This window comes from Muntiacus reevesi, chromosome 3 (assembly GCF_963930625.1).
Source record: "Muntiacus reevesi chromosome 3, mMunRee1.1, whole genome shotgun sequence".
Taxonomy (NCBI): Eukaryota; Metazoa; Chordata; class Mammalia; order Artiodactyla; family Cervidae; genus Muntiacus; species Muntiacus reevesi.
In genome coordinates, this window is record NC_089251.1 from 18,652,268 (window position 1) to 18,668,585 (window position 16,318).

A 16,318-nucleotide genomic window follows, 5' to 3' on the forward strand; every position below is an offset into this window, starting at 1 on the left:
GTCAATTCTGCTGAAACAGCCCCTCAAATTCTCTTTCTCCACCGTGGAGACGGACCTGGTTCAAGTTGGTGGCAGCTCTGTCAGTCAGCATTCTGGAGCATCCCGCTCATGATAGATGAGCTAAAGAACTCATCTTGAGTTCTGAGAACTAAATCTTGATTGTCCCAAGCCAGTTCCACTGGGGCTGTTTCTTCCTGTGACATAATCCAGCCTACCATCAATGATACTCTAAAGCAAAGACATTGACACTTGGGGCTTCCATGGTGGTCCAGTGGCTAAAACTCTGAGCTCCCAATGCTGAGGGCAGGGGGTTCGTTCCCTGATAAGGGACCTAGATCTCACATGGCCCAACTTAAAGATCCTGCATGCTGCAACAAAGATGGAAGATCCCATGTGCCACAACTAAGACCCAGTGCAGCCAAATAAATAAATATATAATTGTAAAGTTAAAAAAAAAATCCCCCCAAATATAAAAGATATTGACACTCAATTCTATCAATGAGGCGGTGTCCTAGAGAGTAAAAAAGTCAGGTTTGTCGTTTTCATAGATCACTATTTCCTTGGGGACTTAAAACATGAATATGTTTAATAATCAAGTTAGTCTTAAATATATATATATATATATATTTTTTTTTTAGTAAAAGTTACTTTAATGGTAGTTGTGACGGTTAATCTTATGTGCCAACTTGACAGATCTAAGGGATGCCCAGATAGCTGGCAAAACATTATTTCTGGTTGTGCCTGGGAGGGTGTTTCAAGACGAGTCAGTGGACTCAATATAGCCGAGGCCTTCACCAATGCAGTTGAAGGCCTGCAGGGAACAGAAAGTGGGAGAAGGGAAGATTCTCGCTCTCTGCCTGAGCTAGGGCATTGTCTTCTCCTGCCCATGGACACCAGCCATCCTCATCCTCAGGCCTTCAGGGCCAGACTCACTGACATCACTGGCTTTTCTGGGTCTCCAGCTTGCAGATGGCAGATTGTGGGGCTTCTTGTTCTCTATAACCCTGTGAGCCAATTCCTGTAATGTGTCCTCTTATATACATCTCTTTATGTATTCTTTTGGGCTTCCCAGGTGGATCAGTGGTAAAGAACCTGCCTGGCAATGCAGGGGATGCAGGAGACATGGGTTCAATCTCTGGGTAGGGAAGATCCCCTGGAAGAGAAAATGGCAACCCACTCCAGTATTCTTGCCTGAAAAATTCCATGGACAGAAAAGCCTGGCGGACTACAGTCCATGGGGCCTCAGAGAGCGGGACACGACGGAGCACAAGTATCCTGTTGGTTCTGTTACTCTGAGAGGCCTGACTAATACAATAAGTCACATAAAATCTCTGAGTAATAAAAGAGGCAGATTTCCTTTCCTACATTTTTTTTCTCACTTTTTAACATAGCTTTTTATTAACTAGTGTTTTAGACTACAAAGCATGCATGCTCATGGCAGAGGAAAAAGTACAATGAGTGCAGAAAGATAAATGTATAAATAAAGCATGCACTACACCACAGGCCATCCAGGTCTCCCAAGGTAATCACTGTTAATAGTTTATTGTGTTGGCAACCCACTCCAGTATTCTTGCCTGGAGAATTTCACGGACAGAGGAGCCTGGCAGGCTACATACAGTCCATGGGGTGACAAAGAGTTGGACACGATTGAAGTGACTTAGCACTGCACGCACATGTACCTTTTTAGTGATTCCTTTCCTGCATTCCTCCCTGGAGGAGGAATCCACTCCAGTATTCTTGCCTAGAGAATTCCACGGACAGAGGAGCCTGGCGGGTTACAGTCGATGGGGTTGCAAAGAGTCGGACACGACTGAGCGATTAACACTTCGTACATTTCTCAAAGGGTTAACACTTCTAATGTATGAAAGTTTGCTTCAAAGACCATTTGTCAAAAAAAAAAAAAAAAAGGAGTTCCCTGATGGGCCAGTGGTTACGACTCTGTGGTTTCACTATGGAGGGCATAGGTTCAAGACTTGTAGATCATTTGTCTTATGAAGTCTGAAATATGTCCATCTGGCCCTTTACACAAAGTGTGTGGAGGCCTGGTTTAATTGAAAGTGCTCTGAGTTTCGTCCCAGATGATAGAGTTTATTCATGAAAGAAAAGGAAGTTAATATTAACCACCTACAGTTTTTAGTAACTTATTTCTGCCTTCATACCTAACTCAGCGTGCTCACTTGGAGCCCCAGGTGAGATTGTAGAGTTATGAAACCCAAGGGAAAAGGTTCTTGTAGACAAATAAGCCATCTTAATATTTAAATTCCTTCTTGTGTGTGAACCAGAAATGAGATCTGAAAGTCACCTCTTTTTTTCTACTTCTATATTGTACTTTTTCTCTACAGATAAAATGTTATCAGCATTTCCTTTCCTGTCCTTTCTCTTATTTAGAGATAAATAAAAATCTTTTTATATAAAAAAAAAAGTCTTCCAAGTTTTTGCAAGTATCAACCCTAGGAATATGTTAAGAGTTATTTTTAATCTACTCAGGAATACTTATCCAAATATGTTTTGATTATTTAAACTGAAAGCAAACTTACACCAAAATGAAATCACCAGAAAAGAAACTCACTCTGTTTGAACAAGTATATATCCCACAGAAATGCAGTTTGATTCAACTCTATAAGCACTTGTAAAACTTTTACCATGTGATAAACTTGGGGAATATATAAATAAATGATTCATAGTCCCTGGCTTCAGGAACTCAGAGACCAGTGAGGGAGACAGCCGTGTTCAAAAATTAAAATAAGGAAAGAAATGTGACATAACAGGTATAAATACTGAGGAAAGACAACATATATGAGTTAATAAGTCTAGGAGAGGTCAATAAAGCACCATGGAGAAAACACTAGAGCTGGGTGTTAAAAGGAGAGTTTCCAAAATGCAGATGAGAAAGGATCAAGATGTGGAAGGACATATGGATGGTCCCTATGCTATGCCAGGGGGTGAGGAGGGAAATGAGAGCTGGTGCCCTCTGGTCCAATGCCCTCCTGGTCCTTAGCTTACTGCTATAGTGGGGAAGGCAGCACCCTGATTTTTTAAAAAGAATCCTGCGCTTGGTACAAAATGAAATCCTAAATTAAATGATGGCTTCTCCAGCCCCAGACCGTCACCCCCTCCCGGGACAGATAGATGTCATTCTGCCACTCGGAGCACTTGGTCCTCCACGTGTGGCAGCCACGGTGAGGAGGAGCACACAGCAAAGGCTGGGGTGTGGGGTCGGCCCTGAGGGAGCCTCTGATAGGGCATGCTCAGAACAGGGTCCTGAAGAAGGAAAAGTGGGTCCTGAAGAAGGAAAAGTGGCTCCTGCGGGGTCCCCAGGCAAAGATTTCAGAGCTATTGTTTACTGAGAGCTACGATGCCCTGGGCACTCTGTGAGGTTCTGATGGTTTGACCCTTGGGAGCATCATGGGGTAGATTCTGTGGTCCTCCGTTTGATGGATGGGGCATTGAGGCTCAGAGAGTCCAAGACACTTGCCCACAGTTAATCGGTGCTGGAGCCTCCGGTGGTCTTGCTACAAATCCCTACTGGCCCCCAACACCTGTCCTAACGCTGAGCCCAGGCACCTGGGCCCCGGCTGTCCCTCCGTTACCAACGAGCCACCCTAACTAGCAGAGCAGCAGACGGTGACACAAATGGCTTTGGTGACAGTTTTAAAGCATGTGCTCCTGTCCTCTGAGGAGCCTCTTTCCTAGACCAGGGTGTATCAGCATCTTCCAGACCCTGGGGAGATCACAGTCCATCTTTTAGCTTCGACCTGACACCCGCATACCCACTCCAGCACCCCCTCCCCGCCCCGAGAGCTTCATCTGACTGTGCCTGGAGTCGCCACGGCCACCACCATGACCTCATGCCTCTCTAGGTCCAAGCAAGAGCTGAACACCAGCTGCTCTGAAAGCAAACTTTGGTTGCCATGGTAACCGGGCCATCAGCCTCTTCCTGGCTTCAACAGTGCCAGCAACACCCCTGTGTCTCAGCTCCAAAAGGCGCCTGCAGCAGCTCACTGTCTGGCTGGGCACAGCGGGGGCGGGACTACCGTGGCCGGGGTGAGATGAGGTGAGGGGAGTGAGGAGGGTGGGGGCCAAGGAAGACGTGCAGGATCCTGGGCCTCTCCTCACTGGCTGCCGTGTTCTTCAGCCTCAGGGAAAATTTCAGAGTCAGTGCTTTGATCCTGAGCGAGGAGCCCTCCCTTTCCTTAACCATCTGTGTTTTGCTGGGGAAACACAAGGGGTGGGGGGATGTTTCTCTGCCTCTTAGACCCAGCTCTGTGGATGGGAAGCGGCCGTGGTGACCAGGGGGGTTGGTGGTCCTCGGGTGTGAGGTGGGGAGCCGGGTGGTGGCCCGGGGCAGGGAGACACCCAGTTTGGGTTGCTCCTCTCTTGGGGGGGCGGGTGGGCTCCCTGGGTGGTTGACCAGAGCTCCACCCTGGCCCCAGACTCCTGCCCAGACCTGGGGCCCAAGGAGAAAGGACAGAGGTGCCAGGCAACTGCCAAGGAGACAGGGAAACCATCTCGAGTTGAAGGAGAGTAAGGAGACGTGACAGAAAACTCAGGGAGGGACCCTGTATCATAAAAATGGCAGTACAGTCGGGCACAGGGAACTCTGCTCAATGTTACGTGGCAGCCTGGAGGGGAGGGGAGAAGGGATACACGTGTTAGGTAGTTAGAATAGGAAGAAGGAGTCCAAAATAGCAGTGGCTAAAAGACAAAGAGAGGGGAAAGTCCCCCAAAATAGAAAAAGGATGGTCCGAGGACCCGAGTAAGAACCTCAGGTGAAACACAGCCCTCCTGGCTAGCCCAATTTACATAGTCCAGGCTCAGGGGAAGGAGAAAAAACATATAAAAAGAGGAGCCAAAATTGAACCGCTCTCTCCTTTGGGTCAGCCCGCCCTCCCGGCTCAAGGATGTATTTTCCCTTGCTTGCCAAATAAAACTGAGCTGTAACCGAACTGTAACACGTCTGCGGCTTCAAATTTTTGCTGTGGCGAAACAGAACCAAGGAAATTACACACTCCCTCGACACATGTATATGTATGGCTGAGTCCTTTTGCTGTCCACCTGAAACTATCCCAATATTGTTAATCGGCTATACTCCTATATAAAGTAAAAAGTCAGAAAAGAAAAAGGACAGAAGGGGGAAAACTCTGGAAATTTGCATAAAGTCTGCAGTGTAGTTAGCAGTATTGCACCAAAGTTGATGTCTTATTTTTGTAACTTTTCTGTGGTTATGCCACATGTTAACAGGAGGGGGAGCTGGGTGCAGTATAGAAACTGTACAATTCATACCTTCTATAAGCCTGAAATTATTTCAAAATAAAAAGTTTCTAAAATTGTGTATTTTTCTTCATGGAAATAAAAGGAGGTGCTGGCTTCATTATCTTGGCACAGTGTAAAATGATTTTGTCATACTGCCTGCGTGTTTGCCCTTCTAATTCTGGCACAGCCATGCCATCCAGACCACCGAGCAAAAGTCTAGAGAGACCATGGACAACAGAGACGAGAACTGGCGTCTTCTTTAGAAAAAAAATACAACTTTTGATTTTGTTTGGGGTATAGCCAGTTAACAATGTTGTGACAATTTCAGGTGAACAATAAAGGGATTCAGCCAAACATATACATGAATCCATTCTCCCCCAAACTTCCCTCCTCATCTTGGCTGCTACATAACATTGAGCAGGGTTCCCTGTGCTATACAGTAGATCCTTCCTGGTTGTCCAGTTAAAATAGAGCAGTGTGTACATGTCCATCCCAAACTCTCTAACATCCCTTCCCCCTAGCAACCGTAAGTTCGGAGAACTGACCTCTTCTTAATGCTACAGCATCGTTCCAAAATCCCTATTATTCCAGTTACTCAGTTACTTGGGGGTCTTCCTTGACTCCTCTTCTCTCACAACCCCCCTTTAAACCACCAGCAATTCCCTTAGTTCTGCCTTCTGACTTCATATCTAGAATCTGGCCCCTTCTCACCACCTCCATTGCCCTCTCTCACTTCTCTCCAGCCTCCCTGGACTCCTTGCTCATCCTCAGCCATGCCAAACACACATACCTCAGGGCCTTTGCACTGACTCTGTCTGCCTCACTCTTCCAGAAAGCTGTACAGCTCATATCCATCCATATCTCACTCCCTGCTGTGTCCCCTCCCATTTCATTATCACAAGGAAGCTTATTCTAAATTAAATCTCCCCTCCTACACTTTAGATCCTCTTTATTTGGCTCTATTTTCTTTCCATAGCCCATTCTCCTTCTAACATACAATTTGGTATACTTATTAATTATGTTGATAATTTGCTTCTGTTTTTCTCCTGCTAGAATACAAGCTCCCAGGGCCAGGATTTTTTCTGTGTTGTCCCTGGCAGTGACCCCAGCATCTAGAATAGTGGCTGGCCCTTGGTAACTATTTGCCAAGTCAGTGATTAGTATGAGAAGAGTCACTCGTTCTCTCCAGGGACAAGCATGGGCAAACTGTTCACAGAACTGTTCTGTTGTAGGTGTTTGTCTCTCCAGAGCAGAAATATGTCACATGCACACGGTTCTGCCAAGCCCACCCAGAAATGGGGTCTGTTCTCAAGTGTCAGCATTATGGAGCAGTGGCACCTTGGAAGCGGAGACACTCAGGTGTGACTCTGACACCATCTCTGTAGCTTAATCTCATGGTGCCTCAGTCTCTTCATCCGTCAAATGGGCATTAATAGTACTTGCCTCATCAAGCTTCTGTGAGAAGTGAATAAAATTAAATGTGGTCATGCATATCAAGCCATCAGCACAGAACAGCGTCTAGCCCATAACAAGCACTCAAAGAATGTGAGCTCAAATGCATTTGTAAAAGGTGACTGTTTAAAATCCAAAGTACATTTTCCCAGAGAATGTACAGGAAAAGCTAATTATTCCTTAGAGCTCATGAGAAGAGTTTGGTAATTGAACTGAGGATGTATAATCAGCCTAAGGCTGATCCCAGTTCTGTGAACATTCACTGGGGACACGCTGGTCAGTGCAGCCATGACAGGCTATTCTTACTTCTTAACCACTGCACAACTTGGTTTTGCCTGCTGGCTCCAGACTCATCTTATCAATAGGATCAGAAAGCAAAGTAGGGCAGAACTCAAAGAACCTTTAGCATGCGTGCGTGCTAAGTCACTTCATTCATGTTCGACTCTTTGTGAACCCGGTGGACTGTAGCCCTCCAGGCTCCTCTGTCCACAGGACTCTCCAGGCAAGAATACTGGAGTGGGTTGCCATGCCCTCCTCTGGGGGATCTTCCCTACCCAGGGATCAAACCAGTGTTCCCTATGCCTCCTGCACTGGCAAGCAGGTTCTCTACCCCTAGCACCACCAAGGAAGCTTACCCTTAGCAACGACGGTCTAAATGCCACCCTTCGGCATGATCAAGCTGAGGCCTGGAGAAGGTGCAAATGCCATGCCCAGGGTCACACAGCTGGCATATGCCTCACTCCGCTTCCCTCCTCCAAGTTCCATGTCCTGCTGTAAGGACTGAATGAAGCCCACGGATGAAGCATCTTAACCAGGTGCCTGTTACACTGAGTGCACAGCTTCCCAGCGTCACCAGCTGGTGAGGGAGAGGAATTCAACACAGGTCTGTCTGCTTCCAGAATCATCTCTTTGATGCTCTTGACCTCAACCACATTAATAACTGACTATAGTGAAAGTGAAAGTCACTCAATCATGTCCAATTCTTTGTGACCCCACGGACTATACAGTTCATGGAATTCTCCAGGCCAGAATACGGGAGTGGGTAGCCTTTCCCTTCTCCAGGGAATCTTCCCAACCCAGGGATCGAACCCAGGTCTCCTGCATTGCAACCGGATTCTTTACCAGCTGAGACACAAGGGAAACCCAACAATATTGGAATGGGTAGCCTATCCTTTCTCCAGTGGATCTTCTCGACCTGGGAATCGAACTGGGGTCTCCTGCACTGCAGACGGATTCTTTACCAACTGAGCTATCAGAGAAGCCCATAACTGACTATGCATGGATTAAAATGTCTCCTTTGTAATACACACATGGCCTGGTGTCTTCTATACAATGAACAACTATGCCACTGCTCTCGGCCTTGGCACGTGAGGCCTGAGCTTCCTTCTTACACGTCTTATTCTTTCTGTTATGTTTCATATCACAGTCACTCTCACAGCTTCTGGAGAGCAGCAAGGCTGCCTTCTGTTTGGCTCCCAGCCTTGAGCGGAAAAAACTTGTTTGCATCCCAAAGGCCAAGCACGCCATCTGTTGACCACTAGTGGAATACTTTCTCCAGGACAAGAATCCCTGTTGGAGCTGAGTAAGGCACATAGATGGGGGGAAATGGAAACAGTGGCAGATTTTATTTTTGGGGAGGCTCCAAAATCACTGCGGACGGTGACTGCAGCCATGAAATTAAAAGATGCTTGCTCCTTGGAAGAAAATCTATGACAAACATAGATAGCATATTAAAAAGCAGAGACATTACTTTGCTGAGAAAGGTCCGTCTAGTCAAAGCTATGGTTTTTCCAATAGTCATGCATGGATGTGAGAGTTGGACTATAAGGAATGCCGAGTGTTGAAGAACTGATGCTTTTGAACTGTGGTTCTGGAGAAGACTCTTGGGAGTTCCTTGAACAGCAAGGAGAGCCAACCAGTCAACCCTACAGGAAATCAGCCCTGAATAGTCATTGGAAGGACTGATGCTGAAGTTCCAATACTTTGGCCACCTGATGTGAAGAGCCAACTCATTGGAAAAGACGCTGATGCTGGGAAAGATTGAAGGTGGGAGGAGAAGGGGGCGACAGAGTATGAGATAGTTGGATGCCATCATCGACTCAATGGACATGAGTTTGAGCAAACTCCGAGAGATGGCGATGGCCAGGGAAGCCTGGTGTGACGAAGTCCACGGGGTCACAAAGAGTCAGACATGACTTAGGGACTGAAGAACAACAAGGGGGCTCCCAGAACCTCCACATGGGAGAGGCGGAGGGGCTGTCACCTGCCCCTAAACTGAGGGAGTGGGAGTGACTATGGATCTTGACTGATGCTCTTTGGAAAGCCACTGTTTGGAATGAGCTGTATGTTAAATCTCACGAGCCTCGTGGGCCTTGTAAGGACTCGCACTTCTGCCCTGCGCAGGATGAGACAGGTGAAGACAAAGGGCATCAGGATCCCCACAGAATGTGGGACCCTGGCATCCTGGCCCCTGTCCGCACTCTCTCCATGACCTCATCCTCATCCTTCTACTTCCTGGGACATTTTCTGGCCCCTTTGGGTTACGTCTACCCGCCCTAAGTGTGATTCTGCAGGTTTCTGAAAATGTGCATCAGTCAGGCCCAGTCACCACCTGTCTAATCTCCCCCCTGCTGCCTGGGGCTGAGCCCAGATAAGCCGTCCATCAGACGCAGGCAGAGAGAGGAGAGCAACGCCTCCCCAGTCTCCTTTCGCAACTCGGCAGTGGGCCTTTTGGGTGAGGGGTACGGGGCGGGGGCCTTGGAAACTCCTGGAGCAAATTCACAAGCATTGTAAGAGCTACCATTTTCTGAGGATCGCAGCACACCAGGCGTTGTGTCAGACCTGCCGTGGATCCTCACTTAAGCCTCACAACATCCTACTGCAGTGCGGATACCCATTTCGCAAATGAGGGAGGTAAAGCACAATGGAAAAGCAGCTTGTCCAGTTACACAGCCAGGAGGTGGCAGGGAAGATCCGCCTCAGGGTGTCTGGCTCCAAAGGCCCCCACCGTTTCCGTGTCCACCTCACATGAATCTGGTCTCTTGTCAACATTTTTCACTGAATGGTGTCATGTGATATGCAACAGATAATAGTATCAATTTTGTCCCAAACTCTACATGGTCCACTTATTAAAATACTCCTATAAAAGTTAATGCTGGAAATGTACATAATAACCACAACTTTTTTTTTTTAATATTTGTCTGTTTGTCTGTGATGGGTCTTAGCTGTCACATTCAGGAGGCAGCATGTGGGATCCTGTTTTCCAACCAGGGATATAACTCAAGCCCCCTGCATTGGGAGCTCAGAATCCCAGTCACTGGACCACCAGGGAAGTCTCTCTTTTTTAAAAAAAAAAAAAACAGGTGAAATAATGTGTTGACGAGGAGATAAAGAAGTTGGAACCCTTGTGTACTCTTGGTGGGAATATAAAATGATGCAGCCACTGTGGAAAACAATATGGCAGTTGTTCAAAAAATAAAAAATTAGATTATTCTCTGTACTTGAGAACACTTTTTTTTTGGCTGTGTGATACATGTGATCTCAGTTCCCCTACCAGGGATAGAACGTATGGCCCTTGCATCATAAGCTGGAAGTCTTAACCACTGGACTGCCAGGGAAGTCCCCCAAAGACATTTTTTTTTAATGAGGAAGAAAAATATGCCACGTCTTCTGATCACAATGCCAAAGAATGTCCAAACTACTCCAATAAAAACAGAGTGGAAACTAAAAGATATTCCAAGCTGAAATCAAACCAATATGGATAATTAACATTTTTGACCTTCTAAGTAACTCAGATCAACGTGTTCAAATAGGCATGTAGCATTGATGAGACAATGCTCAGGCCTACTAGAACAGCTGAAATAATAAAACACTGGTGATACCAAGTGCCAAAGCAGAGGACACGGGTCTGATCCCTGGTCTGGGAAGATTCCACGTGCTGTGGAGCAACTGAGCCCCTATGCCACTACGACTGAGCTCACGCATTCCAAGGTCGAAGCCCACACACCCAGAGTCTGTGTTCTGCAACAAGAGAAACCACTGTAATGAAAGCCCACACACCAAAACCAAGAGTGGTCCCTGCTTGCTGCTTCCTGCAGGCAGCAACGAAGACTGAGTGCAACCAAAAATAAATAAATAAATTATATATTTTTAAAAAAAGACAACTATTAAGGACTATCCCAGGGAGTTTCCTTCTGGTGACAGAACAGTTCTGCATCCTGATTTGGTGATGCTTATTCAAATCTACACATGCAATGATATTTCCAAGAACCATGTACACACACACATATACAAATGCATGTAGTAACTGGTAAAATGTGCATGTGGTAACTGGTAAAATTATCAAATAAGGTTGATAATTTACTTAAGAGGATTGCACCAGTGCCAGCTTCCTGGTTTTAACAATGCAAGATGATTGTGTAAGGTAGGATCAGCTTCCTGGTTTTAACATGCACCATGGTTGTGTAAGGTGTGAAGGGAACCTGGGTGAAATACACAGAAATACCCTGTTCTAATTTTGCAGTTTCTTGTGTGTCTTGAATTCTTTCAAAATAAAAACCTATCATTTAGGAAAAGAAGAGAAAAAAGATGTAAATGAAAAGTCACGAAATATAACTGCAACATATATTACAGGAAAAAGAAGTGGCATTCAAAACGTATAGAGCTCCTATAAATCACCATGAAAATAAATAGCTCAATCTATATGTGGATAAATATCAGGAAGTTCAGAGAAGAAATATAAATGCCCATATGTCTACATTCAACCTCACTAATAATCAAATACATTCAGATTAAGACAAGGAAATCTGAGTTTCCATCCATAAAGACTGATGGATACAGAGAAAGAGCCACTCCCAGGCACTGCCAGTGACAGTAGGGATTGGCCAACAGTCTAACCCGCAACTTGGTGGCACCTATCCAAATTTTATAAACGTTTACCTCACTGGATCCAGTAATTCTGCTTCTAGGAAACACAAAGATATACGTTGCAGCATCATGTATAATCGTAAAAAACTGGAGATGGCTTGCATACTTGTTACAGGGGGCTGGTTAGACAAACTGCAATAATGGCAACTACTACTAACTTGTTGCTTTCAATGTTCCAGGAACTTAGTCCTGAGTATTTTATATGAAGTAACTCAGTTTAATCCTCACAACCATCCTATGAGGTAGGTTCTAAACACTGTTATTATGCCTGTTTTACCACTGGGGAGATGGGCCAGTGAGGAGCTGATGATGGAAGCATGACGTCTACTCAAGAAAGCCAAAGAAGTTCTTACTCTCCCCACTTTTCCTTTGATTATAAAACTGTAGGTTTTACTTACGCCTGGTAAGTTCTTGGGGGTCTGGCATTCCTTTGCCCACCCGACTGTAAACCTTACAAGCATCTTATTCTAATAAGCCACTTCTTATCTATCACTTTGCCTCTCACTGAATTCTTTTTGTCTCTGAGACATAAAGAACTGGGATACAGGAGCTCTTCAGAGCCCCTGAAATGACATCAAATGGTTTCAAAAATCATTCTGCTCCTGGAGTAGGAAATGGCCACCCGCTCCAGTCTTCTGCTTGGAAAATCCCCTGGACAGAGGAGCCTGGTGGGGGCGGGGTGGCTACAGTTCATGGGGTTGCAAAGAGTTGGACATGACGGAGCACGCACAACTTGGAGATGCTGAGATAGGCAGGATCAGTCTTCCTAACTCCTTGAGATAGAAACCTGAGACCCAGGGAAATTCTGTAACTTTCCCAGGATCACACAGCTGTGGTGTGTCCCCACCAAGCCTGACTCTAGAGCCTATGCTGTGTTTTTATGTCAGCATTTCCTAAATTATGTTTTGTTCCATGAAATACATGTTTTCATAAGCAAAAAAAAAAAAAATTCATTGTGCTCTATACATAGACAGTGCGGTGTGTCAACTATATCTCAATGAAACTGGAAGAAAAAAGCATACATAGGAACTGCACAGCCTGGGGCGCTGCCCTTAGCCCCTCCATCCCACCCCAGCCAGGGGATGTGTGTCTTGCAAAGTTCTTCCTCTGGCTGGGGCTCCTTTTTCCCTCGAGGTGAAGGTGAAGCTTCCAGGAAGATGCAGGAGGTGCTGACTTATGTACGGGGACCCACCCACTCCAGAGCGCTCCAAGGCTGGCTCTACCCTGGGGAGCTGATACCCTTCCCAGGTGAGCAAAGTAAATTAACTTCAAAAGAAAAACAATAAACTGGGTTACGTGCGCATACTTGCTCAGTCGTGTCCAACTCTTTGCGACCTGATAGACAATAGCCCACCGGGCTCTTCTGTCCATGGGGTTTCCCAGGCAAGAATACTGGAGCGGGTTGTCATTTCCTTCTCCAGCGGATCTTGCCAACCCAGGGATCAAACCAGCATCTCCTACATCTACTACCATTGGCAGGCAATTCTTTACCCCTGGAGCCACCTGGAATGGAAGTCATACCACCAACACTGGAGATTAGAAGGAAAAGATCAAGAATTTAAACATAAGAAGCCTACAGAAGTCTGTGGATTTGGGATTTGAAGAAACACATTGTCTGTTTCTGAGATGCTGATATTTGTGCCACATGGTGGCAATGACATCCCCTGCAACTACTTTAACTTACCACGAAGATGTTTAAAGATCAACTTACATGTGTACAAAGGAGCATGCTACTTTCCAATGTCACTTTTTAGGGGCTACCCCAGCAAAAAGAAAAGCCCTGTTCTCAGCCCCGCGCTGTGCTTGCTGCCTGATTTTGTCTGGATGGCTGATGCCCTGAATCTGCTTGTCTGAAATTTAGGGTTCTGCCAGGTTGTGGGGGCAAGAACTGCCTAAATTCTTCTCCCATCTTTGGTGTGGTTGAGGTCCACATCAAAGGCTCCAACTGTTTGGGGAGAGGAGGGGTGGGGCTCTTCCTGCTTAACCATTTCCTGCCCACTTCTGGTGAGCTACATAAATTAATTTCAAAGTTTTAACTACAAGGGTAGGGCCAGGGTTTCCCAGGTGGTCCAGTGGTTAATAATTTGCCATCCAATGCAGGGGATGTGGGTTCGATCCCTGGTCCAGGAAGATCCCACATGCCATGAGGATAACTAATCCTCGAGCCACAACTACTGAAGCCGGTACCCTAGAATCTGTGTTCTGTAAGGAGAGCAGCCACTGCCCCAAGGAGCCTGCCTGCCACAATTAGAGAGTAGCCCCTGCTGGACACAACTAGAGGAAGCCTGTGGGCAGCATTTCTTCCAAGAAGAGACATTCTCTTTAGCAAATGCTAGTTCTCTTCGAACAATGAAAAGGTGAATTTCAAACATGTCCTCCTGCTCATTAAATAGGAGAAAATCTGGGCTTTTGAGTGGGCTTCCCAGGTGGTGCTAGTGGTAAAGAATCTGCCTGCCAATGCAGGAGACTCAAGAGACATGGGTTCAGTCCTTGGGTCGGGAAGATCCCTTGGAGCAGGAAATGGCAACTCACTCCAGTATTCTTACCTGAGAAATTCCATGGACAGAGGAGCCTGGCAGGCTACAGTCCATGGGGTTGTGAAGAGTTAGACACGAAGAAGCACATAATTTTTCCTGGGCTTTTGACCCAAGTCCCCTCATGTATCTCTTTGTTCTTTGGGATCAAGGCTGTGCTTGAATTTGGTCCAGTGCAAGGTTCTTGCAGGCTGGAAGTGCTTCCTGGTGCAGCTGGGATTCACAGTCTAGGTTCAAGATCTCTACGCCATGATGTCTCTTCTTCCTCATTCTTTTAATTCAACCATTGTGTGCCCACGCATGGGCACTGCCTCCTTCATTCCCATCCCCATGCTCAACCTGATGACCTAAGAGGGCACAGCAGACAATGACAAGCTGAGGAGGGATGGGGCAGCCCCATAACACAGACATCAGGCCTGCAGAGAGCAGTCAAGTTGCTGCCCAGACCAGCCATGCACTGTTGCTGGGATGTCCAGAGGTGACACCCTTTAACATGGATGTCATCAGACCTGGCTAGTTAGGACAGGACTCAGGTCAGAATGTCAGGGGGTGGATACTTTCATGAGAGTAAGAATTAGGCGAGAAGGCATAGGGGCTTTGTGGAGTTGAGACACTTGGGCCTGGTTCCCTCTTCCTAAAGAGTTACCCTTTCGTTTCCTTGGAGGAAACTTGACCCCCACTTGTGATGGCCAGCAGGTGCATCAGGGCCCTCTGGCTTGGGCGACAGAGGTTGCTTCTGCTTCGCTCACCAGCATGAAGAATACTGTGGTGGTGACAGGGAGGAGACAAAAGATATGGGGACAGAGGAGCTGGAATAGAAAATCCAGGGGTAAGTACAGAACAGACTTTTGAACTCTGTGGGAGAAGGGGAGGGTGGGAAGTTTCGAAAGAACAGCATGTATCAAGTGCTCGGGCCTGTTGGGCTGGGAAGATCCAGAGGAATCGGGTGGAGAGGGAGGTGGGATGGGAGACCGGGATGGGGAATTCGTGTAACTCTATGGCTGATTCACATCAATGTATAACAAAATCCACTGAAAAATAAAAAAATTAAAAAAAAAAAAAAAAAGAAAATCCAGGGGTGTGGTTAACTGACGACCCAGAGATGAACTGAACTAGGAACCTAAGAAAAACACATGGTAATAACTTGAGTTTTGTGTTCCATGGAGCTAAGAGTGGTCAGCGAGACTGGCTAAATGGCAAGGATTGAATTAAATATCTTACCCCATTTAGTCCTTAGGCTCACCCTGTGGTGTAGAAATCATCATGCCCATTTTATCAGTAGAGTAACAGGCTCAGAAATGTCAAGTGATTGGTCCAAGGTCATCGAGTAAATAAGAAGTGACACAAATGCAGACCTGAATCCAGTGTTGGGCCCTTTATTCCACTATACTGATCTGGTCTAAAAGCATCTGAACTTCCAGGAAGTGAATTGTCAGGGTTTTGCTGGGTGGATTCTCCTGGGCTTTTCTTCTCTCCCTCTTGAAGTTGTTATTTAGCTAAGATGGTGCGCGATGGCCTGGATATTTTATTTCTGTGCTGGAGCTGACCCTGCTGTTTCCCCTTCCCCTCCCCTGCCCCCTTATTGTTTAGTCTCTAAGTCATGTCTGACTCTTTTGCAACCCCCTGGACTGTAGCCCACCAGGCTCCTCTGTCCACAGGATTTTCTAGGCAAAAATGGTGGAATGGGTTGCCATTTTCATCTTCAGGAGATATTCCCAACCCAGGGATCAAACTGAGTCTTCTGTATTGGCAGGTGGATTCTTCACCAAACTGAGCCATCAGGAAAGCAAGCCCCCAGCCCCCTACACACTCACTAAAAGCAGGAATTGCATCCTGTTTGCTTAGGTTGCTCTCAGTCTGCTAGTTCAGAATATCATTAAGCTGGCCGCACCCCCATCCTCCCAAACATACACACACACACCATTGTACTTAGAAAAAAGTCAATATGATGGCCTCCTTAAGAAGGCCATTAGAGAAGAAATTATTCAGTAATAAGTCGACAGGAAGCTGAATTGGGGAGAGAAATAAACTAACCTTAGACTTGCACAATCATGGCCTGACACTTATTTTTCTTTCTTTTTCAAGTCAGTCTTTCAGACATAGCCTGGAAGGGGCAAACCCACAGCCTTTGGAGAAGGGCCTTGACCTGGGCC